This window comes from Marmota marmota, unplaced genomic scaffold (assembly GCF_001458135.2).
Source record: "Marmota marmota marmota unplaced genomic scaffold, marMar, whole genome shotgun sequence".
NCBI lineage: Eukaryota > Metazoa > Chordata > Mammalia > Rodentia > Sciuridae > Marmota > Marmota marmota.
The window spans coordinates 17,147,999-17,175,294 of record NW_026000019.1 but is presented as its reverse complement, the minus strand read 5'-3'; the positions used below and the strand labels follow the sequence as shown (position 1 = coordinate 17,175,294).

Sequence of the window (27,296 nt, the reverse complement as noted above, 5' to 3'; positions counted from 1 at the left end):
CATCCACATGTCCTTGTACAGATGGTGAGCCTGTCTGGCTGAGCCTGATCCCCTTGTGAGTGCTGGGTCTTGCCCATTCTCCTAGATGCCCACATGGGCTGGAGTTGTCTGTCAGTTGGCATGCCAGCTCCCCAGACCTGGGTCCCTCTTCCCCACTAAGGAGCTCAAGAACTGAACAGTGAGCCCTGGAAATAAGCTCCCACTTCCCCATTTGGGAGAGGTATTAGTGGTACGTATGTGTGTATTGATGAATGGGTGCTAGACAGATAGCTAGACAGACAGACAGAAGGAAATAACCTCTGTTCATTCATTTTTTCCTGGAAATTCACAAATTTCCCAGCTGTTCTGTTTGTACATTTGCTCACAGAAATACTACAAATGGGGTAGTACGTTATCATGCCTATTTAAGGACAAACTTAAGATTTAAAGCTCAGATTTTTGCTCCATCCAGATCTGCTCAGCCTGGACCAGCCTCATGTACGATACAGGCCTTGTACTGGCAACAGCAGCTGTGTGAACAAACAACCCACAGGGCTGTGTCTGCTAAACATCCCTCGACCTCTCGTCCTGAGCCTTCCAGCTATGTCCACATGGGTCTCTCCTGAACCCCCAGTCCTCCTCTGGTCTCTCCCTCTATCCATCTCCATACCATCACAAGGCCCATGACTTTCATGCAGTCCTCATCTTCTCCATTAACATCATTATATTATTCCAGGGTCCATTAGGACGCCTGCTGTAATGAGAACCTTGGGCGTAGCTGCTCATTATTTTCCTGGTCACCCACAGCGCCAGCTGTTGTGATGAATGCTCTGCATACCATTCTCACCTGTGTCACACAGCCCTTCTGGCTTCCATTAAAATGATCTTCTCTTCCCCCCACTCCGTAGTCCTCACTACATTATAACTCCATTACCTTTTCACATCATCTACATTATAACTCCATTACCTCTCACACAGCCACCATTACCTCCCCCGTCACCCCCTCTCCATGTCAGTTGCCCTCACCTTCTCCTTTACAGCCATCAGTTTTTCAATTACAGGTCCATTATCTTTATTATCACCTCAGTTACAATCATAATTGCTCCCATAACAATTTCAATGTCTTTATCCACCCCTCTACCATGCAAGACCCTGGCCACCTTTGATTCAGCTCCAGGCATCCCTATTATACACTAGACATGTACTCCAACATCTCCATTAATGTTAGAAGTTCCCTCTTTCCTTCATGAAATCACCCATGATAATGTTAACTACAAAAGATCTGCCACCATCCAGGGCAATTTCACTCTTGTCACTGTTACTCCTATGTACGACGGACTTCTCCGTCCTCTCTTCTCTAACAGCTGAACAATAATGATCCTCATCGGAGGGACAGCTCATCTGCACAGGCCTCTGCTACAGCTGCCTGAGCGATCTCATTACCAGGGTCTTCCTCAGCGCAGTTCAAGGCCATGCCAGCCACTGGACAGGCACACGGGCATTTCCGATACTCTGGTACAGTATTTGGGAAAGGGGCAGTTGTTTACGGTTACCTTGTTGTTTTTATTACAATTGAAACTCATGGTGGACTAGATCTTGATTCCTTCCAAGAGCCCCGAAGGCCTGGCAAAACCGGCATCAGTGAGCCCAGGTGATGATGACCAAAGGCACCACGCTGTTCCTTTGACTTCACACTCGTGGTCTATTGCTGTTGCATTGCTTCCTATTGAAATCTCATCAATACACTCTTTACCATTTCATTACTTCAAGCTCCTCCTCCTCCTCAAGGCAGGATATACCTGCTCCTCCAATCCGGAGCCGTCATCTCCATAATTCTCATGCTTCAACCACAGTGCATTGCAATCCATTACAACTCCTTGATTAGGGACAGAGTGCTTGCTCCACGATGGTGACCGGCTTCCCTTCCAGACAGACTTCAGTTCCACTAGGAATTAGGAGTCTTTGCCACCAGATCTGCTGCAACCTCTCCCGAGAGGCCTTCAGCATTCACTAGTGATGCTTACACACTAACCTGAGTGGGATGGGACTCAAATGACAAAAGGTGGCCTGCTTCCCTTATTGGGGATCTGGCTAGGTGATCTTGCCCCAATCATTCTGGGTTTGCTTATTTTCGTGACGCAGCCTCAAACTCAAACTGCTTAGGTTCAAGTCCTGGGTCTGCCACTTCCTAAATAGTTGGAACTTAGGCAAATTATTTAGCTTTTCTGCACCACACTCTCCTTCTGTATAACATGGAGACAACGACAGCACCTGCTACTACTGGATGTTGGCAGGAGTGACTGAGTTAAGACCTATAAAGTGAACAAAATGGGGCTTAGCATATAAGAAGCACTCAACAGATCCTAACCTCTCGGGCCCTGTTTTCCCCTGGACTGGAATGATCTCTGAAGTCCTAGATGGAACATTTGATGAGTCTGTGATTCTGGGATCAGATTATCAGAGTTTCCAACATTATAGTTCTTCAATCTTTGCCCAGCTTTATTGTTCTCTGCTGACTCAGCCTGAAGTCCGCCCTCCCTTGGCCCGTGGCCACAATTGTTCTGTGCTGGGCTGATCTCTAGGCCCTCTTCTCTTCCCTGTGCCTGATGAAAAACTTGCTATGGTTTTGCTGCAGCTGGACTTGACTTCGCTGCAAACACATCCATTCAGCCTGCCACCCGGTGCAGCTCCACAGATGCCCCCGCCCCCTGCTCAATTCCGGCTCCTGTTTGGCTCTCTCAAGCAGTGCTGAGACTTCTCGGGTGGCCCTGGAGGATGCCCCACGCTAATGTCAGCGCTGCTCCAGGCTACCCTGCAGAGGGGGCAGAGCTGGATTCTCGCTTCTCTGCAGCGGGCCCCCATCCCTCAGCCCCCCAACCATCCTCCCTCACCCTGCCCACCCTCAGCCCTGCCTTCCTGGCAGGGCCCGGGTTACGCCACTCTTTCCCCCCTCTTCTCACATCATAATTTCCCCGCTGGTCTCTGCATTTTCTTCCTCTCGTGCCTCTCAGAAAACGAATAATATACTAAAATAACTAGCATTCTAGTGTGGGTAAACAGCTGTCTCAGGGGGCACCTGCTTCTCAGGAGGGAAATCTGGCAGAGACAATACCTTGACAAGAATGTCTCTCAAATGGTAGAATTTCAGGCATCACAGCAGAACCAGTGTTACTTGTTTGTCCTCTTAGAATTTTTTCTTCAAATTTGGGTGGGGTTGAGGGTGGGTTAGGGGAAGAATTTTAAGGACAGGGAGATTTCCCAGTTGTCAATCAAAGTAGATTTCACTGGTCATTTCCTGTTCTCTATAGAACCTTCTGGAAATGCATCTAGTATATTGTCCTTAATTTACCAGCCTGTCCATCTCTTGCAGAAGCTTCCAGAGTCTTCAGCTAATGAAGCCATCTCATTTGAGCTTCTGAGGGCTCTTTACACCCCATTGTTAGAAATGTGAGCATTTGGTTGTCAAAGGTCAGTGTGACTGCATGAGTGTAGTAAGTCAGGCGCAGAAAGACAGATGTTACCAGAGCTGGGGGATTGTTGGCGGAGGGAGGAGGTCATTGGGTGCAGGGGTGCAGCTGGGAGGAGGAATAACTCCTAGTGGGACAACTATGACTGACAGCGATTAATTGACTATTTTAAAATAGTTCTAGCAGAGAGGGTTTTAAATGCTCCCAACACAAAGAAATGATGAATGTCTGAGGTAAGAGATACGCCAATTACCCTGTTCTGATCATGACACATTGTACATGGGTATTGAGATGCCCAGTACGCATCAATTAGAAAAATTTATTTTAGTAGAAGATCATTCTGGAAGGTTTGAGGTTTCCAGTATAAGCCGCATTCCTCTCAAGCGAACCTGAGGGAAAGAACGCCTCGCTGTGTGGTTGGGAGACAACAAAAGAGCCTGGCTCCCGTCCAGTCCTCGAGGTGGCTGGGCCCACAGGAGCACGTCCCACCTCTGACTGGGAGTCTTTGGCCAAGGCAGTCGCAAGGGTAGGGCAGGTGCCCAGGGGGACCAGACACAGCTGGTCATCACTCCTACCAGCAACCTTTCTCTCCTCCTCTCCTCTTTCTTCCCCTCCGTGTGGCTCCCTGGATCTGCCTCCCCCCTCTTCCCTGCACCTAATGAAACGTTTGCTGGGGTTCTTCACCTTTCTTTTCAAAACTTGGCTCCACACCCACGACCCCTCCCAGGAGGTCTCTGTGATCTGCAATTCCCCGAGTCCCCGTGGTTTGGGTCCTATTCAGGCCTCCAGTCCTGTGACCCACTCAGTCCTGCAGTGCTTGATTTTAGTGCCATGTTCTGCTGTTTTTGTTTGTTTCCTGGGTTGAAAATCACCCTCTTGACTAAGTTCCCTGAGAGGTGAAGCATGATATGTGCTTTTTTTGGGGTGGCCCGAGGTGCAGCCTTTTTATTTCACAGAAATTCCTCGGTCCCCGTGTCTGTCCTGCTCTGCCTTTGTTCCACCTCACCCCACTTCTCTGCTTCTCTGCTGTCTAAATGTCACAGGGCAGTGGCACTCACAGGCTCTGGTTAAGCCTGCCCAGCACATCCAGGCCTAGGAGGTTTCTGACTCCCGGCCTCCTAGAAGCCAGGGGCTGTGTGTGATCACTGGGGGGCCACCACGGACAGGGCCTACTCACAGTCAGTCAGAAGCATTTGGATTGAACCAAGAGAGGAGAGAGAGAGGTTTTCCTCAGGGTTATAAAAAAGATGTCACAATAGAAGCTGTTCTGGGGCCAAAGGGGCCCACATATTGACTCAATCACAAAGTTGTAAGCATCCGTTAACTCCTTATGACATTTGTTAACTCTATTGTAGACTCTCTCGTTTGGGGAAGAATCCAGACAATTTAAATCTGCTTTGATGACATACCAAAGGGGCATCTCACAGGAGCTTTTTCACGGTGAATACAGGTCCCGCTGGTGATCAATGCTCCTCTGTAAGTTGGAAAGCGATTTCAGCAAGTACTTAGCGTGATCAATTTGTGTCTGCGCGTTGACCTTGGGGACTCTGCACGTGGCCTGTCACGCAGTGTGCTCTGCGATTCCGTCTCTTCAGAGAGTGTCTGTGGCTTTCACGTCCATCAATGCCATCATCTGCTCCCTCCCTTAACCGCTTCCTTTGCCCTTTGCCCGGGGAGGTGAGAACCGGCCGCTCCTCTGCAGCCTGTGTGTGTTGGGGAATCTGTGTTTCCTGTTTCCCTGAAACCTGGAGAACGAGGAGGATAGCGGGGCCTTCTGGGACAATAAAAATACTGGGAAAAATAAAATTTTTTATCAGCTTGTTTACACAATTGTGTAAATGATGAGCACTTATACATGGCTGATTCCTCAATTATTCATGGTTTGAGGCTCTTGAAAATTCAATTCGACTAAATAACCTTTTCTTCAGCTCTAATGATGAGCCAGGTACTATAATTAGGGGAAGGGGAGACAAAGATACAATTTGATAAGGAATAATAGAGAAAGAAGCAAATGACTGTAAGACAACCAAGTGAGCGCAGGAGAAAAAGCCCGGTACACGCTCCGAGGGAGGAACACAGAGAGAGCTTCATCCAGGTGGGATCAGGGGAGCAGAGCAGGCTGGCAGGGAGCCCCTCTTCGCCATCCCTGGGGCTGCCATTTGGTCCAGGCTCCATCACCTCCAACTGGACTCAGAGGTGCTCTTTCTGGATGTCACTTCTCATGCTGCTGCCCGTGGTCTTTCTGGAAAACCTGACTGTGTCCCTCCCTGCACCTTTAGACCCTCCATCTTCGCTTCTTCACAAGAGGGTTCAAGTTCAAGCATCCATCCGGGGACTCCTTTATTTGCTTTGCTGGTCCCTGCTCCCAAGACGGGGCTGAAGACTCTCACCCTGCCTCTCCACAGCCTCATCCCCCCACTTACTACCACTTTGTCCTTGGGGGCAGGGGTAGGCATGCTTGCCTTTCTTGGGAGAGTGTGTCCTACTTGTGCTAGGGATCTAGTCTGGGCATAGCACATAGCATGTGCTCAATGAACGTCTGTCAAATGATGTGGGGTTTGTTGTAAGGGTGGGTGGGTAGGATGCACCATTTCCCATAGGATTAAAGGGTGAACACAGTCGAGAAGTGAATGTAGAGTATTCCACAGAGCTCAGAATAAGAGGAGGTGACGCAGAGTCAGGAAATCAAGGGAAAGCGGTTTTGTTTGTTGGTTTTAACGGAGACAAATCTTGTCTATAGGCAGAAGAAAGGGAACCGAGACAGAATAGAAGTGAGAAAAGGGACCGTGGAGGGCAATGAATGGACCAGAGGCTGAGGCGGGGACTTAGTAGAGGAAGAGGGGAGCTCCAGCCAGGTCAACTGCCAGGTGACCTGCCAGTGTCACTGCCCTTCCCATGTAACCACAGAGGCTGAGAGAAACCACACGCAGTCCTGGAAAAGGCCTGTCGGAGCTGCGACCTCTCAGATAACATGGTCCTCATGAGAGCGCATCACACTAGCTGGACCCGCACGCCCTGAGGGTGCAGGGCTAAGCCCGCAGGCTCTGCCAAGTCCTCTGCCCTCCCTCACCCCCCCCTACCCCAGTGGCACAGCCCTCACTGATGGGAGTTTGGGATAGAGCTAGACACGGTGGTTCCAGAGCTGTGCTTTGCCCAACGTCTACGAAACTGGACATTCACATCCAATCGCAGTTTCTGATCCCAGCCACAGTTCAAGTCTTCCAGAAACCCCTCAGTTGTCCCCAGAGGCTGGGACGAGCTTGGGATCAGAGCAGCAGGGGCGGTGTGCTCATAGCTCTGCCCGGGCCCAGGTCCCTCCCTGTCATCTCCTAACCTGGCTCCTGGGCATCCTCAGCCTCCTTTCAGGAGAACAGGGGGTGGTCTTTCCCACCCAAATACAAAGGCCAGGTCTAAGCTCAAGGTCTAGTTTCATCTGAAAGATGGAAAGAGCATCTCCAGTTATTGAGCTTTTCGAAGGGAAGTTTAAGCTCAAAGACATTTCTTGAATGCCCCCCCCCCCGCACATCCAGAGGAGCAAACCACGGTTTTAGGAGTTTCAGGGAAACCTGTGTGCCTGGTTTGGTTGAGGAGAGATAGAACAACTCAATTTGGGTGTGTTTGTAAGGATACCTTTGCCTCGGCACTGAACTGCCTGTTTATACTCACCTTTTAAAAATTCCTTTTTCCAAGTCTGTTTTTACTTTTTTTCTAAAATTTACAGAGGGAATTAAAATGGAAGCCTATAACTATTTACATGATAAATGTGTTTGTCCTTCTTGGAAATAAACCCTCCCAGAAGAGTTACAGAGGGCCCTGGACGTTTTCGTGCAATGAAACGCTCATATTTGTAATCACTTTATGTGATCCTTGGCCAAAGTCTACTATGAACAACATTAGTATTGAATTAAATGGCTAAATAGTAGTTGATCGGTAAAGGTCGTTGCCTGGACTCAAAGTTCCCAGAGGTGTTGGGGCACAGGGGAGAGTTTTCCCATACAGATTGTGTCAAATGAAATGATTCTGTTTGAAGCCTCTTGTCCCCAACCTAGCTTTCCTTGAAAAAATGTGATCATGGAGGCAATTCTTCACACAGAATCATAGACCCTCAGATGAAAGGGACCCCACAGAGGTATATAAACCCAACTTTCTGCTGCAAAAAAGCACAGGAGAGGGTAAAGTGCCTCAGAATTCGTCTGCCGTCCACGAAGCTGAGAGCTCAGTTCCCCGAATATCACATTTATCTCAATTTGGCAAGAAGCTGAAAGCCCATCTGGGGCCATTTAAGTTCTAACGTTATTAGGGCTCATCTAATCAGCTCTCAAAATAAGCTGCCTGCAAACGCACGGGGACTGAAGGTAGGACAGAGGCAAGCCGAGCCCGCAGCCGGAAGCAGCCTGGTGGACACGCCTCGGTTTGAACCGTCAAAGAGCCAGGGGCACTGGCTGCCTTCCTGTTTGGTGACCTCTGCCATTCCAGGACCAAGCTCGGGGTAAGAAGCCATTTCTAAGTGCCCAGGAAAGAAGGTCGACCTGGACAAGGCCTGCCCCCCGTGAGGTTGGTCCTACACAGGTGAAAAGACGCAGCAGGGAAGATGGACTGGCTCTCAGACAGGAGGTGGCTTTGGGAGTTAATTGGCCCAGCGGCTGGTGCTTCTAAGAACCACCTGTGAACACCGCTCCCCGTGGCCTTGTGAGGAGTTCCCCTCTCGGGAGACCCGCGGGGCTCACTGTTAGTCACTTCGGGGCAGACCCCTCACATCCTCCTTGGTCTGACTCTCCTGCCGGCCCTCGACTGAAGGGGGGCTTGTCCTGCTCTGTGTATGGCTCTCGGTGACTTAGGACACCGCAGCTCATCGTGTCGGTCATGAGCATTCTCTGCTTCAGCCTGGGGGTTGTTTCCCAAAGGTAAGACCAAGGGCAGGGTCCTCGCTGCTGGAGTGAAGCTGTCCCTGGATGTGATGGGGACCCATCTCCCTAGTCTCTTCTCCCCCCTTGCCTGCTTCTCCCAGAGTCATGCAGAAACCTGGGCTCCTTCTTCATCCTTCCCCCCCCCCCATTAAAGCCTTAGGCAGCAGGGCTGCACTAAGATACATGGTGCTCTTGTCTGCCAATGACTCATCTCACCTTTAAACCAATGTTCTTTAAATATTTATTCAACATCTGTTTTAAAGAGGGTGATAGCACCCCGGATCTCATGCTCACCTTGAATTCTTACTTAGAAGTCAGTTTACAGTCGAGTGTTTTTATTTAAACAAGTTCTTTGAGTAAGGAGCTTAATCCCCCATCCAAGCAGTTTGTCAAAGTGCCTTCATCTATATAAGCACTTTCTCTGAGCACAGTGCTGATAAGTGAAAATATCTCTATCTTAATGTATTTCCGGTGATGCTTTTCTGACAGGTGCTTCCAGCTGCTGCCTAGCTGGTCCACCCTGTTCCAGCTCCGGTTGCAGAGAACTTGATCCCAACCCTCTGATAGCCCAGAAGCAAGAAATTAACTAGTTCACCTTTAAAGGTGAGTGGCTGACAGTCACTGAGTGTGATGTCCTCGCTTGTGACCTTGAATGTTCAAAGGTGTTATAAACGGCCTGGGGTACTTTGTAGTCAAGGGTCTCCAAGAAAGGCAGGATGCTACTGAGGACGTTCTGAGTAGATTCACATGTGGGACTTCAGAACAGACTCCCAGAGTATCATGATGGACAGTGAGGATGTGATGGGGACATCGTGAGTCTTGGGAAGGAAATGTTCTTGTGAACAAACTTTATTGTATAAACAGAGGGAAGGCCTGTGGGTATGTTGTCACCATTCTGTACCATAGAAAAGGGCCATGCCTACTGAAAACTTCCCAATTCAGTGAGCATCATGCAAAGTCTTTAAGGGAGCAAAATATTCATCATGCCTTTCAACTCTGAATCCGAACCTTCTCTAGCGGACCATTTTTTAGAGTTTATTATTTCAACCCGAAAATTCTTTAGACATATATATGTGGTAGGAAAAAGGAATTAGGAAAGCTTTTAAATTAAAAGAAATAAAACGACAGGTTTTTCCCTCCAGTCATATAAATAGTTATGGATAGAGATAAAGAGATGGATATTTTTTCATAATACTTTATGAGGGGTTTTGGAACTCCAGAAATTTTAGCGTCAGGCTGGTGAATAATTTAGCACTGATTCATGCGGGCTCGGTGCAGGCGCGGGTGGGCTGGGAATCGAGTCTAGCCTCGTGGAGGGACCGTGCACAGTAGCATACTTTTATTACCAAGTGCATCATGAAATGCATTTCAGAAATATTTTACGAGATGCCAAAAACCTTAGTACCCACTTTCTCCAGCATTTTCAGAGATGGCATGGAGCCTGGCGGAACTGATGCTATTGGCCACCTTGGTCTGGGAGACTATCCCCCAGGCTGTTGTTTCAGTGACAAAGGGCCTCAGATCCCAGGGAATATGCAGTTACCAGTGAAAGCCTGGAATTGGCCATTGGAGTGATGAATGACAAGAGGTTCAAAGCAAATGGTACCTTTTGTGATGGAGTCTCGGGGTTGCCTCTCGCTGCTGTCTGCACACTCTTTAATCCTAACTCCAGAAGAGATCACTCTCTGTGCAGTGGGATGAGCCAGAGCCTGAACCAGGGATAAAGCAGGGAAGAAAACAGTTAGGACTGCGTAACAAGGAACCTCGGTTTCCCTTCCCATTCCAAACACCTTCTGTCTTCATAAATAAGTTCAAAGGTGGGCTGATTTCTAAAGCAATGAAAATTGCTGCCCATTATTTTATTCTATGGAGAGTTTTGTTCATTTCATATATTTTCATTCATTCTCATAGCTTTGCAATAAAATGACAAATGTTTAAGATAAAAATCCTATAGAATGATTATAAATCTAGAATATGCATTCTGTAACAAATCTAAGCTCTTTAAAGGTGACCTCAACACATTCTTAGATGATTTGATTATGAAAAATGCTTTATACTTCCTCCAGGAAGCTCCCATCCAACCCCTTCCTCCCAACCTGCACCCCCTTTTAAAGGTCCTTAGCATCCTCAGCACATTGAACATTCATTCCAATATTACAAAAGACATGATTATTGTAAATATCCTAATTTGTGCCATTTTCACTGGGGCTTTCAAGGTCTTTCTGGATTCTCCTCAAGGTCAGAGTCTTTGATTTGCTCCCAACTCTAGCACTCATCCCAAGAACAACCCAGAACAGAGACATTCCACAAAGACTCAATGAATGAATGAAGGCAGAACAAAGAGTGTTTCTCTCAGCTTGAACCACCATCACCAGAAGGAGGGACACCTCTTGCAAGTGGGAACTTGTCAGTCTTTTCAATCAGAGTTGCTGTGCAGAACTGGGGCCAGGCCTCCCCTACACAACTCCCAGGGACCTGTCAGCACAGTCAGTAGCTCAATAATTATGCCTTCAAGGACTTCTTTCTCTCAAACCCTGCCAAGCCTTCTCCACACAAGACACTGAGCCTCAGGGATCTCATCTGTAGGCGCCTAAAAAGGATGCATTTGCAAAGATCAGTTGGCAACTAAGAGGCATGCATTTGGCTAAGGTATAGACCTGCTCATCTGAATCACTCCTGAATGAATCCGCCTTCTCCAGAGAACCACATGGAACCTCAGAATTGGAGGAAGTGTAAAGACCGTCAGTTCTGGAGGGACAAATAGAGTCCATCTCTGGGAAGTGCTCCAGCTTATCAGCCTGGGCTCCCTGGAGGGAAAGGAGAGCAAAGGATTCTGGGGCTGGTCATTAGGAAGGCAGTGGTCGGTCATGGATGGTTTTGCTGATACTTGAGACAAAGAGATGTTGCAGGTCATATAAATGCCAGAGATTTTCCTCTTCCAATTCAAATCTATCTGCTCAGAAAATTTAAAAACTGACAAGTTCTCAGACAGTGCAATTTGGATAGTAGCTGAAAAATATTTTAGCTCATTTTGAAGGCAGATAGGTCTGATACTAGACCATCTCTCCTGTTTCATAGAATTAACTCACCCTCTCCTTTTTTCTTCCACCTATTAACTTTTTTCTTATCCTACTTGTGAGATGCTGACCTCACTCTCAGAAAGCTAGCCCAAGATCTTTTGAATCAACTAGTCAAGCATTATCCAAAGTGTTGGCAAAATCCCCTTCAGTTGAGTTCTTTACACACTGAACACCTTCAATGTGCTATTTAATTGTTTTCTATTTCTCCAACAAGAGAGAGAGATCATACATTCATTCATTCGACATGTTTGTTGAATACATTTTAAATTTCTTCATTCAATACTCTTGAAATTAAGTGATATATGCTTATGGCAATAAGGGAATCATAATAGGAAGACAAACACAAAAACTAATCATTTCTCCCTATCTTGGTCCCTTAAGATAACACTTTAATAGAATTGGTATGTATCTTTCCACCTGGTGGAAGAACAAAACTTAATATGCGCACAGAAGGGTCACTGGCACATTCTGGTGGGTCCTAGCATCTGTGGGAGAGCACAAGAAGCTGAACCCCTGGAGGTTGCTCTGTCTTCAGTGAGGAGGAATCCAGGCCTTTGAGTGGCATATAGGCCAGTCTTTGAGTGGGTGCATCTTTGGGTAAAGACATGTTTTTTAGCTGAGGTCAATTCCTGGAAAGAAACTCAGCATGAGCTGCCGGCAGCCAACATTCTCAGCAGCTGGGGAATTGTCTCTGTTGGGTGGTATCACAGCACCCACACTATATAGCCTCCCCTTTGCTTGTTTAAACCTGATGATGCATAGATCACAGGTATACGGGGTGTTCTGTTTGTAGTTTTTTACTGAAATCCTGTGCAACTTGCTCTGACTTAATGCACGAACTCCACCCCCTCAGCTTCCTTTTGCATAAGTACAAATACTTTTACTCCAAGATCGTGCTACGTGCCTGTGCCCCCGGCTTTTCAGGGACACTGTCTCTCTTCTCTGGTGCTTGGCTTTAACCATTTCCTTAGCTGAGAGAAATGGTGGCCACGGGCCTCATGCTGCCTCATGCCGTCGGCCTCACACCTCGAGAGGCCCCAGCGGGAGAGGCAGGGGCCCATGAGAGACACAGGGAGAACACAGGGGCCTGCTCGGTGGACTTTGGCCAATGAGCATCTTCCTCCACACTCCTTTTAGCCCTCGCTCACCAGCTCTTTGCCTCTTGGGTGCCCAGCATTTTCTAGGGTCAACATGCAACAGCTCATCTTTGAAAAAAAAAATCTATAAAATAAGCCCAGAAAATGTGTAAGGCACTTTCCTTCCTCATCAAATGCTGACCCTCTTGTATGGAAGCTGAGTTCGGCCACACAGGGGGCTGGGCTGGGGCTTTGTGGCATGGGCTCTCTGCCCTGGCTGCCCAGGCAGGACTGAGGATCTGGGCAGTCCACAGAGTACAGCCCAAGGGCCCCTATCGACTTCAATCACAGATGTTTCCAAAGCCTTGTAGGTTTTCCCCTTTGACTTAGGTGAATCGTGGGCAGAAAAAAAGGCACCTGCCAGGCCAGGTGAGAGAGCAGAGTGCCGCGGCTGGGACCTCAGACTTCACAGCATCGGTTCGTTTTGGTATTCAGTTTCAACCTCGGTGCTGGGATGGTGTGGGCTTGTGTACTGAGCACTGCTGGAGATGTCCCAGTGATAGCTACTTGATTCCTAGGATGCTGACCAGCTCTAGACAAAATTACCCAGTACCCGAAAATATGACCGATTCATGTTTCCTCCATTCTCACAGCGGTTGGTTGCTGAACCAACCAGACTGTGGGCCAGACTGTGACCCATCAACAAGTCGTACTTCGTCATCTTAATGAGAATGTGGGAAACCTGGGCAACGACTGGCCGTCTGACCCACATTCCCTCTGAAACTCACTGGGGCTCCTACCGGGAGGGACCCTGAATGGCCGTTATCTCAGACATGTGCTTTCAGGCATACAAATGTGAATGTTTCTCAGAAGAATTTCTCTGACCCCCTGGTATTGGCAGGACTGCAATTAGCAGGCTGTGAAAAGTTCATGAATTCTCAATTTGTTATCTACTGATGCATAACAAATTATCCCTAAATTCAGTGGCTTAAAACAATCATTTGTTATATCACGTAGTTTCTGTGGCCAGGAATCAACAGGTGGTCTGTCTGGGGGGTTCTGGCTCAGGGTCCTCGATGAGGTTTCAATGAAGACGTCATGGGGTGTAGTCACCTGAAGACCTGCTGGATTAAAGGATCTGCTTCCAAGAGGGCTCGCTTATGTGAGGCTGGTGGTTGGAAGAGGCTTCCGTTTCTCCCATGAGGGTCTCTGTGAGGTTGCTTGAGTTTCCTTACGGGGTTGTGCTGGCTCCTCTGCGTGAGCAATCAAAGAAAGGGCCTCCGTGGCTTTGTGACTAACATCACTGTGTCTGCACTTTCTGTGGGCTGTGCGGGTTCTCCGGTTTAAAGTGGGAGGGCCCCCCTAGGGCGTGGGTGCTGGCACGCAAACAGAGCAGCCACATGGGTGCTCTTCTGCTTTGTCACTAATGGTAAAGACATGGAAGACATTTCTACTTCTAGTATCTGCTGGAACAACATGTGGAATGCACAGGATTTGGCTCAAACCCTCTCTCGTACCAGCCACCTTCTTTTAGAAAAGATATTTACTTAATCCAGCTCAGCATCGTTTTCTAATCTGTGAAATGGGGACAGCATTCCCTGGATGACCATGAAGACTTAGTTAACATGCATCAGGGGATTAGCTCAGCGCAGAGCACAAGGAGAACCCCCTTGCCTACCTCAGCCTCCTCAGTGTCCTCCCGTAACAAGATGACACAGATGACACTTCCTCAGATCCTCTCCTCACCCAGGGAGGGGCTCAGCCTTCACTAGTTAGGGTTTTTCTTCCCCCGCCTCTGGGAAAGATTTTCTGAGGCTTAATAAAGCCAGGGTGTGCGCTCACAGCACCGTTCTTTCATATCTCAATTAGCAGTTAATTAAGTAGAGGTACACTTGTCTGGAATATCTGACAGACAGGCTCAATAATTATCTTTTATTATTATTACTAATGGAAAATATGGTCGGGGGTTCACGTTTTGCTGGCATCTCATGTTTAATTGAACGACCCGGTGGAGGATCAAAATGAACAGGCTGCCCTTCCACATTGTTTTATTAAAAAGATGTTGAAATGTGCTGTGCCTTGTACTCGGGATCTTTGCTGGCCTGTTTTCTGGGGCTGTGGTCTTAACTGGGCTGAAAGGAGGCGGGGTGGCAGGGCTCCTCCAGGAAAGCTCGGCCGTCACATTTGGATCCCTGCCAGCAGCATTTCCTTAGCAGCCCCCTCCCCTCCAGGAAGGTCTTGTAAGAGGTCAGAAGAAGGCTCTCTTGACAGGGTTGCTGGAGAGAAGGGAGGTGCGTTCCAATGTTGCTATGGCATAGCAATGTTGCTATGGCTGCTGGGTCACCTAAGGATGGTGACTCCGCACCCTCCCACTCAGACACGAGCTTGGCAGGGCAGGGTCCTTAGGCAGGCCACAGTCTGAGAGCTCCAGGATCTGGGGTGTGGGATGCACACTGGGGCCTGGCCTCTGTCATTTTCTGAACTATGACAGTGGCTTTAGCAGGGACTAGACAAGCCCGTGTACACCGTCAGTCTACACCTGGAGGCCATGGGGGCAGCCTGCATCTACCTGCTCATTGAAGAGGAGCTACAGTTACACTGGGAATCACTTTGGGCAAAGTGATGGTCTGTCTCTATCCCCTACACACACACACACACACACACACACACACACACACACACATCTAATGCCTCCCAGATCCTGGGCCAGCTCCTCATCATCCGTAGGTGAGTCCTCGCACTCTGCTCCGTGCATCAGGACTTGATCTGAACGCACGGCAGGGTTGGAGAGGAGTCAGTGAGTCTCCCTCACCAGTGGGCGATTTCCATTTCTCACAGTGCGTGGTTCAGCCTGGAAGCCATTCCTCAGGTCTAACAAGAGATTTGGGATCTGTGGGACAGTTTGGATCAGTGGGGCTGGAAGGCTCTGGTGTGCCCTCTGGCCTGCAGTGGCTGCTCTGTGACAGGCAGGAGCCCCTTCCCATGGCTGGCCTTTGTGATGTTTCTGCCTTGTATTTCCGGTGCACGGAGCTGGTGACTTGCTGGGGTACCTGATCAGTATTCCCTGGGCCTGGACATCCCTCTGAGTGAAATTGCAATCCAATAATCCTAAATGGAGCAGAGTCAGTGTGTGAAAAACGGATTAGCAATGAGCGCCGCGTCTTAACCATACTCGTGTTAGCAGCGGCTCTCTGGATGACAGTTTTTTTTTTTATTTTTTTAATTTCCTTTGTCTTTTCCCCCTTAATCCATATTTCTTAAGTTTTCTATAATGTTTACATTTTGCATCAGTAATGACAAAATGAATATTATTTTGAAAACTTAGAAATCACGGTTGCAACCTACTTTACCAAGCTCTATAGCAACAATTTTTAGCCCAGGGTCTACAAAGATGAATTTAGCTGGACAACAAGTTGTGTCTTCATTTTCACCGACTTCCAACAAAAATTTAGCTGTTTCTCTGATTTTGAACGTAGGCAACAAGTCACAGTTGTATGAGCAGTAGCTATGATTTTGTCACCAATAGAAATCAGATTTTTATATCTCATTACTGTTGTTGCAGATATGTTGAAATATTGTTTAAGCTTATTACTACTTCAAAATTACAGTAGTTATTAGGCCTGCTAGCAGATCTGGTTATTTACTGTGTTAATAAAGAAGCACATACATTACTGGGCCACAGATTTGGGTTTTTAGCATTTTGATAACTGTATTTCTATAAAATACAGTTTTCTCTGTAATCCTGTGTATTTTATCTTTACATGTTTATGCTATTATTCTGAGAAAGGATTCATGGCTTCACTAGCCTGCCAAAGGGGTATGTGATATGAACAAGGCTGATTCCATTTTAGGGGAGAAGAAAGGGACCAGGCATTTGTTGACACTCCCACGGTCAAGGTCCTGGACTTTCTGTGCAGAACTCCACTGAATCCTCACTAAAACCCTTCAGGGAGGGTACTAATATTATCCCCTATGTGGTTTGAATGTGGCCCCCAAAAGTTCATGTTTCCAAGATTCTATTTCTTACACTTCCTTTGCTAATGGTATGTGGAGGAGGGACTTTGGGGAAATCATTAGGATTAGAGGAGGTCATAAGGGTGGGGCCCCAGGGATGATATTAGTGGCTTCTTGAGAAGAGGAAGAAAGACCCACACTGGCCTGCTTGCTCTGTCTCGCCAGATCCCCTCCACCATGTTATATGACACAGCAAGAAGACCCTTATCCGAGGCGCACAGAAGCCTGCATCATGCCCTTGGGCCTCCCAGCCTCCAGAATAAACCTCTACTTTTTCAAAATTACATGGTCTTAGGTATCTTGTTACAAAGATAGAAAATGGACTGAGACAGCCTCCATTTCACAGTTGAGAAACTGAGACACAAAGAGGTGAAATAACTTGCTCAAGGTCATCCAGTTTCTAAGTGGCAGTGCTGAGATAAGAGCTCAGGCAGGCAGAAGCCAGATGGCTTTCTTGTCCTTCTTTTAGCTTCCGATGAGTCAATATTTAATGTCCAACTCCACGTGTTTGTGTGTGGCCGTATCATCCACGGTTGCCGGGAAATGAGATGGAGTGTGCTTGACCTTCCCAGCTAAAGGGCAAATTCCTCAAGGGCAGGGTCTGTGCTATTTTTCTTTGTTCATCCTTCCAAAGCCACCACAGTAGTAGAATTAAAGAATTATGTTCTGAGCACTAAGATGAGTAGCAAATACAATGGATTTTTGGCCACTGAAGTGACCCCTGCCCTTAATTCACATTCAGGCATCACCTTGGGAGCTGTAAGTCATGATGGCGTGTCCTTGGCCAACCTGGGGGCACCTGTTGTGGTTCCTTGCTAGGGATCCCCATGAGCCTCCACTTCACCTCTTCCCTGCTCCACCTTCCCTTCTCACCTCTTTACCCACAGCCTCTCTTCCTCTGAAGGGAGCAGGAAGTTCTGGTGGCCAAAGCCTGACAGAGACAAATGCTTTATCACCAGGAAGCCTCCGGTGCATGGTTGTTAAGTGATCACCAAACCTGGACCGCCACACTAGAAAGGCACCCCATGGAGAGCACTTAGCTGGGGCCTAATTGCATTTGCCAGCCATCAATCACCAGGGTAATTTCCTGTCTGAAGATATGTGCTGTCCTCAGAGAAAGAAGCCAAACGTGAAGCCAAAAAGGGGAAGAGAAAGCCTTGGATTGCACGTGAATCCAGGTCCTCGCTTCACCTGATATAAAGCCTGGCCTTGCCCAGGACAGGACATTTCTTCTGGTGGCTCATGGGGCACAGGTGATAGGCTTATCCAGTCCTTGGCTGGCAAAGGTGTGACCTTAGCTGAGTGTATTTCTTCTGATAGCAGCTCTGAGGCCCCCTGTGAAGATTCAATGCCTCTCCAAGGGCCTGACCAGAGGGCACAGCTTGATGAGTGGCCCAGAAATCTCTGTCTTCTTTGAACAAGTTCAATTTTAATTTGCTTGATATCATCATCTCCCTTGGATCTGCAATTAAGGGGGGATCAATTGCTAGCGTGATAAAAGATGAACTTCCCAAGCATTTGATGAAGAACTCTCCACAGGGTTGGGTTGGGCTATGGGCCAACCCCCCCTGTTGCTTCCCCATCAGTGAGCACGAGGTTGGGAACACAGGACTCTCTAGGCAGAAGGTACAGAGAGCACCTGGCCTCTCTCCTTGTGAGGGGCCGGGTCAGGCCTCATAGGTACAGTGTTGGAGCAGAATGGCCACTTACAGTTTGACCAACAAGGCCACCATCCCTTGGGCTACATGCCTCAGTAGAGCCTCAATCTTTGCAGGACCTGTGTCCAGGTCAAAAATCCTCTGGGGTAAAATAAAGGTTAAAGCTATTTCTCCTGTATTCTGTTTCCAAATAGTGAGGAAGAGGAGTTTCATCCAATGCACAGGCAAGTTGACTGTGTGTTAGCAGGAGGAGGGCCGAGAAAACGAAAGTTTATTTCCTTTCATCAACACCTGGGTCTTCGAAGATTCTATCTAAAACCTCAAATTCTTGGAGTCCGGGTATGTTCCAAGGTTGTCCTCTAGCCCCTGTTTTGTGGGTGAGTTGGTTGGCCACCAGGGTATTACAGGTTGCCCTCCATCTCTGGCCCTACGTACCCTCTGTTGGCATGACCCCTTTGCCAAGCATTTTGACAACCCAAAATACCACTACACACACACGCGCGCACACACACACGCACACACATACACACGCACACACATACACACACACTTCCAAATACCCCAGGGTAGGACGCCCGACCCCCTCAGCTTCTCCTTTAGCCCACGGAGGTGACTGACATCCCAGGTGTTAGGTTCATGTTCAAAGGCCTGAGGCCAAAGCTTGGGAGCCTCCTTAAAACTGGGTTTTTAATCTAATCAGAGATGACCAGTCCCCAAGTGGTGGTTTTCAGGACAAGGCCCTCCTCATGTGGAAGGAAACAGTGCTTTCAACCTTTTCACCCTCTTACATTGATTTTTGAATTGACATTGTGAGATCCCTGAAGGCACAAACAGTGACCTTTTTGTCCTGGTGTTCTTGGTCAGTGAGGGCCTGATGGATATGACAGGCTCTTGTGAAAGACCAGGGACATGCGCCGAAAAGAATCCACTCAGCCTTCAACTCGCAGACATCTGCTTGTACCTCTTCCCAGGAAAGGAAAAAGTAAATAAAATGAAGGAGAACACCACTTATGTACCAATCACTGAGTGTCCGTGAGCACTGAAGCTGGCTGAGGATGAAGACATGAGTGAGAACGGCTCCTGTCCACCAAAGGAGCTCACAGACCATGGGGAAGACACAGTCCCTCATGTCGACAGAGGTTTTCAGGCTTTGGCATCAAGGAAAGCCAAGCATGGGGTCTGAGGCTTGTGAGTTGCTTGACCACCAGGGTTTTACAGGTTGCCCTCCATCTCTGGCCCTACCTACCCTATGTTGGCATGACCCCTTTGCCAGGCATTTGACAACCCAAAATACCACTGCACGCACACACACACCCGCACACACCCGCACGCACACACTTCCAAATAGGAAGCCTGACCTCCTCAGCTCCTAGGTAGAGGAAACAGAGGAAGATGGAGGTGCCAGGGCTTGGAAACAGGGGCAGAGAGAACCAGTTGTGCAGAGACCTGTGGCTCCTGACAGACCTCCTTGGCTTTGTAACACTAGAGCTCTAAAGGGACCTCACAAGTCCTTCTAAAAATGAAGAATCAAGAAGGCCTATCCGGATAATGGCATTAAGTGGCTTAAGCACTCTGATTGGAGGGTCGTCCCCAAACCCTCCAAGTCCCAGTTTCCCAAACTCACATTTCTGCCATTAGACTTGCATCTTCACCATACTGTTTGCCCCTCCCTGGAGATGTGTGTCTTAGAGTCATAAGTCACGAACAGTATAGCATGGGTGAGTCGTGCCAGTTATTGGGAGAAGGACTTAAGGACATGAGCATCAGAAGGCAGAGGGAAGGTGGTGAGGTCTCCAAAAGCAGAGGTGAAGAGGACACTCAGTTTGCTGGAAAACCAGAAGGCGCCAGCTGGCCAATCAGTCCTGGCTACGGAGTGGGGAGGGAGCTGGTGTCGGGTTTGGATTCTGGTTTTTGCTGTTGTCCTCAGACCACATCATTGCCATGGCGATTCTCTCATCTGCTAGTCCTTCCTCTGATCAATCCGACAGTGTCGCCCTGATAACAGACACACCGCGTGACCCCTGCATGCAGGAGCTGGGTGGCCTTTGGCAGGCCGGCAGACAGGCTGTGGAAGGAACCCCAGGAAGCCTTCGCCTCCCTCCGCAGCTGAGCACAGGGCTTGCCCCCTGAGGCACCCCTGAGCACATCCCCAGACAAAAATGACCCTGGTAGAGAACCTTCTGGAGCTGTTAGCCCCTGGGGTTGGAGTCAGATCTCTGAATGGTGGTGCCTGACTCCCAGGAGGGTTGGGCTTACCAGAACCTGGGGGTGGTGAGTAGGGAAGGAAACACTTCCAACTCACTTTCATTCAGGATCATGGTAAGAACCGCACTAAGGGGACAGATCCCAGTCATCAACTCAAGAGAGCCGATGGCTGAGGGATGGCCAGGCGTGGCAGCCAGTGACACCATGCAACCCTGGCCTAGAGCTCAATGGTTCCATTTCTTTGGGAACACACAAGCACCCAGAAGCCCTGCAAGACTACAGCAGAACACCTGTCTTTGGCATCTTTCTCCCCTAATCAGCCTGTGCCCCACCTGCCATTCATGTCACACCCACTCTCTCCCTCCTCCCAGGAACTACTCAGTTTCAGGGGGGCCCATCATCTCCAACCTGCCTCATTGCCTCCACTTCCGCCTCCTCTCCAGGCTTCCTGCCTCCATCCAGCCCACCTCCAATCCATTTTCCACGCTGCTCCCAGAAGGATATTTCGAAAGCAGATTTGCTCAGGTGATTCCCCTTCTTAAAGTGTGCAAGGCTAAGGTGTGCCCAAGGCCTGTGACGGTGGGTTCCACGTCCTTCCCAGCCTCCTCTCCACACCCTTTTCTCCAGGTCTCCTTCCTTGGCCCTCGCCCCTCTCCCCACTCCCGTGCCCACTTTCTCTGCACTTTGGCCTCTGTTGTTCCGTCTGCCTAGAAATGTCTGCCTGGTTCTGGGTTCTCTTCCAGGATTCAGCTCCTCCAGGAAGACTTCCCTACATTACAGGATGGATGAGGGGCCATCCTTCTCACTCTCCCCACCCTCAATCACCTTTTCCAAGTTTTGTTGCAATAGTACAATCTAAGTCAGCTCCTTCTTCCCATCTGGCCTGGTGCTTGGCCAGCAGAAGAGGGTCAATGAGTAACAAACCAAAGTACCTACCTCAGGGCCCCCAGGGCAGCCCCTGCCCCTGCCCCTGCCCCTGTCCCTGCAGCTTGGAGAACTCAATTCACTTGCTAAAGGGAAAATGCCCACATTAAATAATGCTGTGTGCTGCTAGAAATTGTGTGCAGAGGGAAAACAAATAAGTGATTAAGTAATGGCAGGCAAGTACTTCACTAAGAGTCCTATCCAAATAAAATAACAGGAAAAGTGCCTTTCAGTCCTGATTAACTGCAGCTGAGAATTAAAGATCATTTGTAACAAATCATTACAGTCAACTGATTAAAAATGAATGAGTTTGTACAGAGAGCCATTACTGAATCTGGGATTGGAAAAAAGAAAAGAGTTAAAGCACATTAACATGAGCTTCCCAACCTGTGTGTGTGGCTGCATGAATCTGAGGTGCCATTCACATGGAACGGGTGCCAAATGTGGGAAAAGAGCATGCCTCTGAGTTCAAGTTCTACCTGGACTCCAGACCCCATGCCTGGTTCTGCAGTCTAGGCTTCCAAAGTTGCCAGAATGGGACACCACCACCACCAATATTAAATTGGATCATACGAAATTGCCGACCTCTGGCCACAGTTGGCCTGCAGAAATGGCAAATTCATGTGGTTCAGCCTTAAGTATGTGAAACAGGACTGTGTGGAGATGGAAACGAGATAATGGCTGTAAGCTGACTGATACCCTCCAAATGCAAAGCCTGCCAGAAGTGTCTCTCAGAACTAGAGTGAGACTGGGACAACCAAGGGCAGTGCGCTCTCAGCTCGGCAGGCTGCAAATCCCAGGAATGAAGTTCCTTGCTCATTTGCCTTAAGTCGATAGAAAGGAGGAAAGAGGACCAAAAGAAACAAAAGAATTTTTCCAACCCCTACCCCAGGTCCTCCCTCTTTCAGCCCATCTCTCCACAGGGTCACAGTGTCCAGCCCGGGCTGGCATAGTAAATGTAAAGATTTTATTTTATTTTAAAGTCACAGTGGGTCAGAAGGGGGCGCTGCATAGTTGGAGGAGCTTAGCGGTTCAGAGGCCCCTGGGGCCCCATATCTGATCTCTCTCCCACTCCCCGCTATGATGAAACCTTCTGATCTGAGCGACTGCCATGAACAAGTGCTCAATAAATGTTTAGTTCAGTAAAGGGGTGAATAAATGAATGAGCTTCCAAAAGCTGCCTGTCAGACTGCCTGTCCTTTTGCCACCCGGCAGACCCCACAGAGGATGAGGATTCTGTCACCACACCTCCACACCTAGCATTCGCCCAGTCACCCTGATCTGATTTGATACAAACATGGACAAGCAATTTCATCATAATTGCAAAATGCTCTGATGAGACAGCTTATTTTTATGAAAACAACTTCTACATGGCATGGATTCAAACCCTTATCAAATAATCACATATTAACCTTATGCACACATATGTGATTTCCAAAACGTTTTTTTTTTTTCTTCTAACTACCTTGACTAAAGATCTTATTCGGAAATAACACATTCCACCAAATTCGTTCCAATGCTTTGCCCTAATGCAGACAAACACCCTTGCTAACACAATTGAAGCATTGGCAAATTCCTTGTTTGACCCTCTATACGGAGCTACAGCCTGAAACTGGCAGACAGGGCTCAAGTCAGCTTCACAGGCGTGCAAACCCGGAGGTCCCGCAGGGTCCTGTGCTCAGAGGGATTCGCCCATGCTTGCTATTGCCATTTTGAAATTCTCAATAAAGTTTAAACCAGGGTCTCTGCACTTCCAGTTGGCACCAGGCCCTGCAAAGTTAATAGCTGGTCTTGGCAGAGATGGAGAGGAAAGGACACTGAGAAAAATAAAAAACGGAGGCTGAAAGAGTGAGGATGTAAGCCAGGTTCGGGGAACTCCAGCAGAGAGGGAAAGAAGGGCCAGAGCGGCCAGTGGGAGTCCCCAGGAAAGCAGGAGAGCAGGCACGTAGCCAGAGGAGCAGTTACGTTGGAGAGCCCAGACCTGGAGAAGCCAGGTGGCCAAGGAGCCCCATAAGGGTGGACCTGTAGACTCAGGCTATCAGGGCTATAGAAGGAATAGGTTTAACCAGATGGCAAGAGGTCAGTGGTCCAGCATAGGAAGGAGGCATGTCCCCCAGGGGCAGCAAGCAATCAGGGAGAAAACTGATAAGCAGCAAAATCTGGCCACTGTGTTAAGGTGACATAGACTGGCTGGATTATGTCATTCATTTTTTTATTCTTTATCTCAACAAACAGACACTGACTGAGAATTCACCACGTGTGTGCTGTGTCAGATCCTGGGCAACTCCATCGAGGACCATGAGTCATCCTCTGCTCGGGGGAACTCATCTTCTTTATTCTCTGGTCTCTTTCTTGCTCGTTTTCACTCCCACCCATGAGGCAGGTGCTTTTGCTCCCCCAATACTCAGCATGATATGCTGCTGCCTCACAGCAGGCCAAAGCCAGGGGGTCAACTGATCATGGACAGGAACCTCCAGAACTGAGAGCCAAAATAACCCTTTTCTCTTTATGTGTTGATTGAGTCAGGCATTTGTTACAGCAACGGAAAACTAACACAGATAGCAAAAACCCCAAACCAGGTAAGAACAGAGTAAATAGAGTGGAAAAGAGACTAAAGGTTTCTTTTAAAGGAAGAATGAATACTATTTGACTCATTGGTTTGAATGAGATGGGGAGGAATAATGAACTCTTCTTGGGATTCTGATTTAGACATCTGGGCTAACAACATCGTCATTACCCATGAAGGAGAACAGGGTAAGAAAATGAGTTGAACTTTGGAAATGTTAAGTTCAAGGCACTTGATAAGCATGTTTAGTGGTGGTCGAGCCAGAGATGTGAAAGTCATAAGAATATGGGTTCTTGTCCAAGTTAAGGGTATGGGTAGGATTTCCCAGAGCACATGGGAAGTGGAACGCTCTGCAGAGTCCTGGTGTTTAGGGAATGGGTGGAAAGTGATGGCTCAATGAAGCTGGATGAGCTATTGGGAATGTGAAAGAGAAATCAACATGGTGTCCTTTTTCCTATAATTTGCTGCCTTTCCTGGAAGGTCAGAGCATGTCCCTGCTATTTGCAATTGAGAGGAGTAGACTGCTTCCATCTCTTGCAGTCAGGCTTGGCCGTGTGACTTGCTTTGGCCAATGGAATGTGAGCAAAAGTGATGCCCACTAGACCCAGGCCGATGTGTCAGGGGTCACTGCAGGGCCCTGCCTTAGCCCTTTGCCTGGGCTATAAGACCTTGCTTCTTCATCTGGATCCCCTAATGAAGATCATCTGTGGATCAGAGGGAGATCCAGCCTGCTGCTGATGGGGAATTTGAGTGTAAAGGAAAATCTTTATTGTTGTAAGCCACTGAGATTTGGGGATTGTGACTTTAGTGTAGCATAACAAAAGCTGACTGGTACAACCAGAAAAGAATGGCGGCCCAGGAATGAAGGGAACGATTCTGGGAAGAGTGAGTGGTCCATAGGATCAAGAGTGGCAAGAAGTTAGGGTAGCAACAGAGAGGTGGCTGGTGACCTTAGGGAAGGCAGATGGAGTGGCATGGGAGAAGCTGAAGATTGCTAGGGACCGAGGCACGAATGGAGGTGAGAAGGTGGGGACTGGAAGTGCAGAGATTCCTTGAGAACACTGACCCCGAAGAGAAGGAACCAGGGAGAAGGGCAGCGTAAGGCAGAGTAGAAGCAAAGTAGGGGACATTGGTGGAAACGAAGAGACTGGAGTTGTAAGTATTGAGGTTATTTGCCTGAAATACTTGCTTGAGGTTATTTGTGTTTCCCTCAAAATATTAAAAATAAAACAAATGTGAAGTCCAAGCGCCCCGTGCTGCCTTGATTGCTGTGTGTGCACTAGTTTATTTAATATTTAAAGTACTGCTATTAGCCTTCTCTGTCTGTCCAGGATTCTTCATCAACCTGCCATCTTGCCCCTCCAGGTACAGACAGGTTCTGAGCACGGACAGGGAGGATGACGTGCCAGAGAAGGCCGTGTGAGTCCTGACGGAGGGACATGGCAGAGAAGTCTGCAGGAGTGAGCAGGAGGAGCAAGGCTGGCCCCCTTGGACAGTGAACTGGACATTCCCAGCACTGAGCCCCCTCTTTGGTCAGCAGGTTGGTTTGTTGATAGTGTCCCTCAAGCCTCCATGTTGTGACTGGCACTGGGGTGTAAGGAAGGAAGTAGAGGAAGGAAAGAGGGGGACAGAACAGCCCAAAGACAGAGGAGGAAGCCACGGCCTTGTAACACTTGCTCACTGCGTGCCAGGCACTGTGCCAGGCGAAGAGCTTAGAGAGGGAGACTTGGCCCTGTGAGAACAGAGCTTCCTGGGAGAACATGGGCATAAGGAAGCAGCTTCGGCCCTGGAATGGGTGTGGTGCGTGTGAAAGGCTGAGGGAATTGGGCACAGGAGGACGGGATCGCAGGCAGAGGTTCCAGCCAGGGGGAAGTGGAATTTCCAGCAATCTCTCATCTTTAAGATTCCCCGACTTTCCCTTGTCTCTTTGTGAAGCTCAGGACATGGCTAGTGGGTTCTGGAACTTTCCTCCGACCTGGACTGAAGTCAGAGAGGTTATGGGGGCAGAGTTCTTTTCAGAATTCAAAGTTGGAGAAATCTGAAAGGATCCCACACAGTCCCCAGAGCGGTGTACCTTTCAGGAGGTATTTCAAAGCAGGACTGGCCTTTCATCTTGGCCCAGGTCTGCAGGACGTGTTGTGAGTTGTCAGATGGCCCAGTGTCACCGCAGTGTACTGAGGACGCTCTAAACAGGAGAATGTTCCCTGGCTTCTTCAGAAGTCTGAGGACTTCCCCGTCACAGGAACAGGGGTGCGGGCAGAGGGAGGCAAGTGAGTTCCAAGGTGGCGTGAGCCGAGTGGACGAGTGAGGGTCATAGCTACTGGGCAGGGACAGAGGCTCTTGCACGTCAGCCAAAGTCTGTTTGCTCCAAGATGAGAATTGATTTGAATGAACAATTGGCTACTCACTCTCCTGCCTTTCTTATACTCTAGGCTTGGAGTTCCTAGCTCATCTCTACTTAAGAGCTGCTATTGAAGAGCGACCACTGTCCAAACAGGCACAGCACAGCACTAGCTGTCTTACATACTGCAAGGTGCACTGTCTCCCCGGGGACTGCCCTGTCGCCAGCAGAGTGCTGCTGACCCAGGAGGCCAGCCACAGCTCACTCCAGCATCTCCAACACCAGCCTCCCCTGCTCCAGACTGGCTCTGCCCACATGTACGTCCCTTGTTCCTTCATTCGTTTTGTGTGGGGTCCTCGATTCTGTCAACTCCTTACCCACCACCTGTGTCTATGTGACCTTCAACTTCTCCTTAATTAATTAGCAACTCATTCTTCAGATTCTTGTGTGCAACATGAGGAGGAAAAGACCAAATAGGAGCCAGTGGTAAGGCAAGGTTCTCAGAGAACAAGCCTGGGGCTGGTGCTCGTGGGACGAGTGCCATGCTTTGTGACATTTACACAAAGAAAGCAGGAGTGCTCTGGGCAGGAGGAATGGCACGGGCAAAGATACCAGCACGTGTGCAGGGGAACGTCACTGAGGGGTGCAGGTGGCAGGGGGCCAAAGCACAGGAGCATGGACACTGCAGCCAGGAGCAAGTGTTCAAGCCTCACCATAGAGAGGAGTGAATGTCCTGCTCAGAAATTTGGCCTTGGGCTTAGTCTATAGGCAATTCAGGTCCCCCAAGGATTTTAAGTAGGGATCCTACCTGATTAGACTTAGGGTTTGGAAAGCTCATGGTGGCTGCGTGAAAGGCAGACTGGGTAGGCAAAGACCTGCAGCATAGAGTCCTGGTGGGAAGCTACTGAAATCCCACCCAGGCAAAACCACAACTGGACCCTCATTGTGGTGGGCCACACAACTGGCCCCCTGGAGGCAGCCTCTCGCCCCAGGTCCTGAGTGCTCTGCAGGGAGGAAGCTCATCTTCCCAGGGCTGTAGCTTCTTCTGAGCCTCCACTCTCCACCTCTGCTCTTCACAG

The 27,296-nt window shown here is 48.7% G+C and overlaps 1 protein-coding gene across 2 annotated transcripts in view; it reads right to left on the bottom strand.

Moving 5' to 3' along the window:
- The window catches only part of Tnr (tenascin R), a 430,671-nt gene that overhangs the window by 177,348 nt on the left and 226,027 nt on the right, over positions 1 to 27,296 (bottom strand). For both annotated transcript variants that reach the window (XM_048809995.1, XM_015492060.2), the window contains exon 3: positions 9,960 to 10,062. The gene's annotated coding sequence lies outside the window, so the exon portion shown is untranslated. The remainder of the gene's footprint in view (positions 1 to 9,959; positions 10,063 to 27,296) is intronic.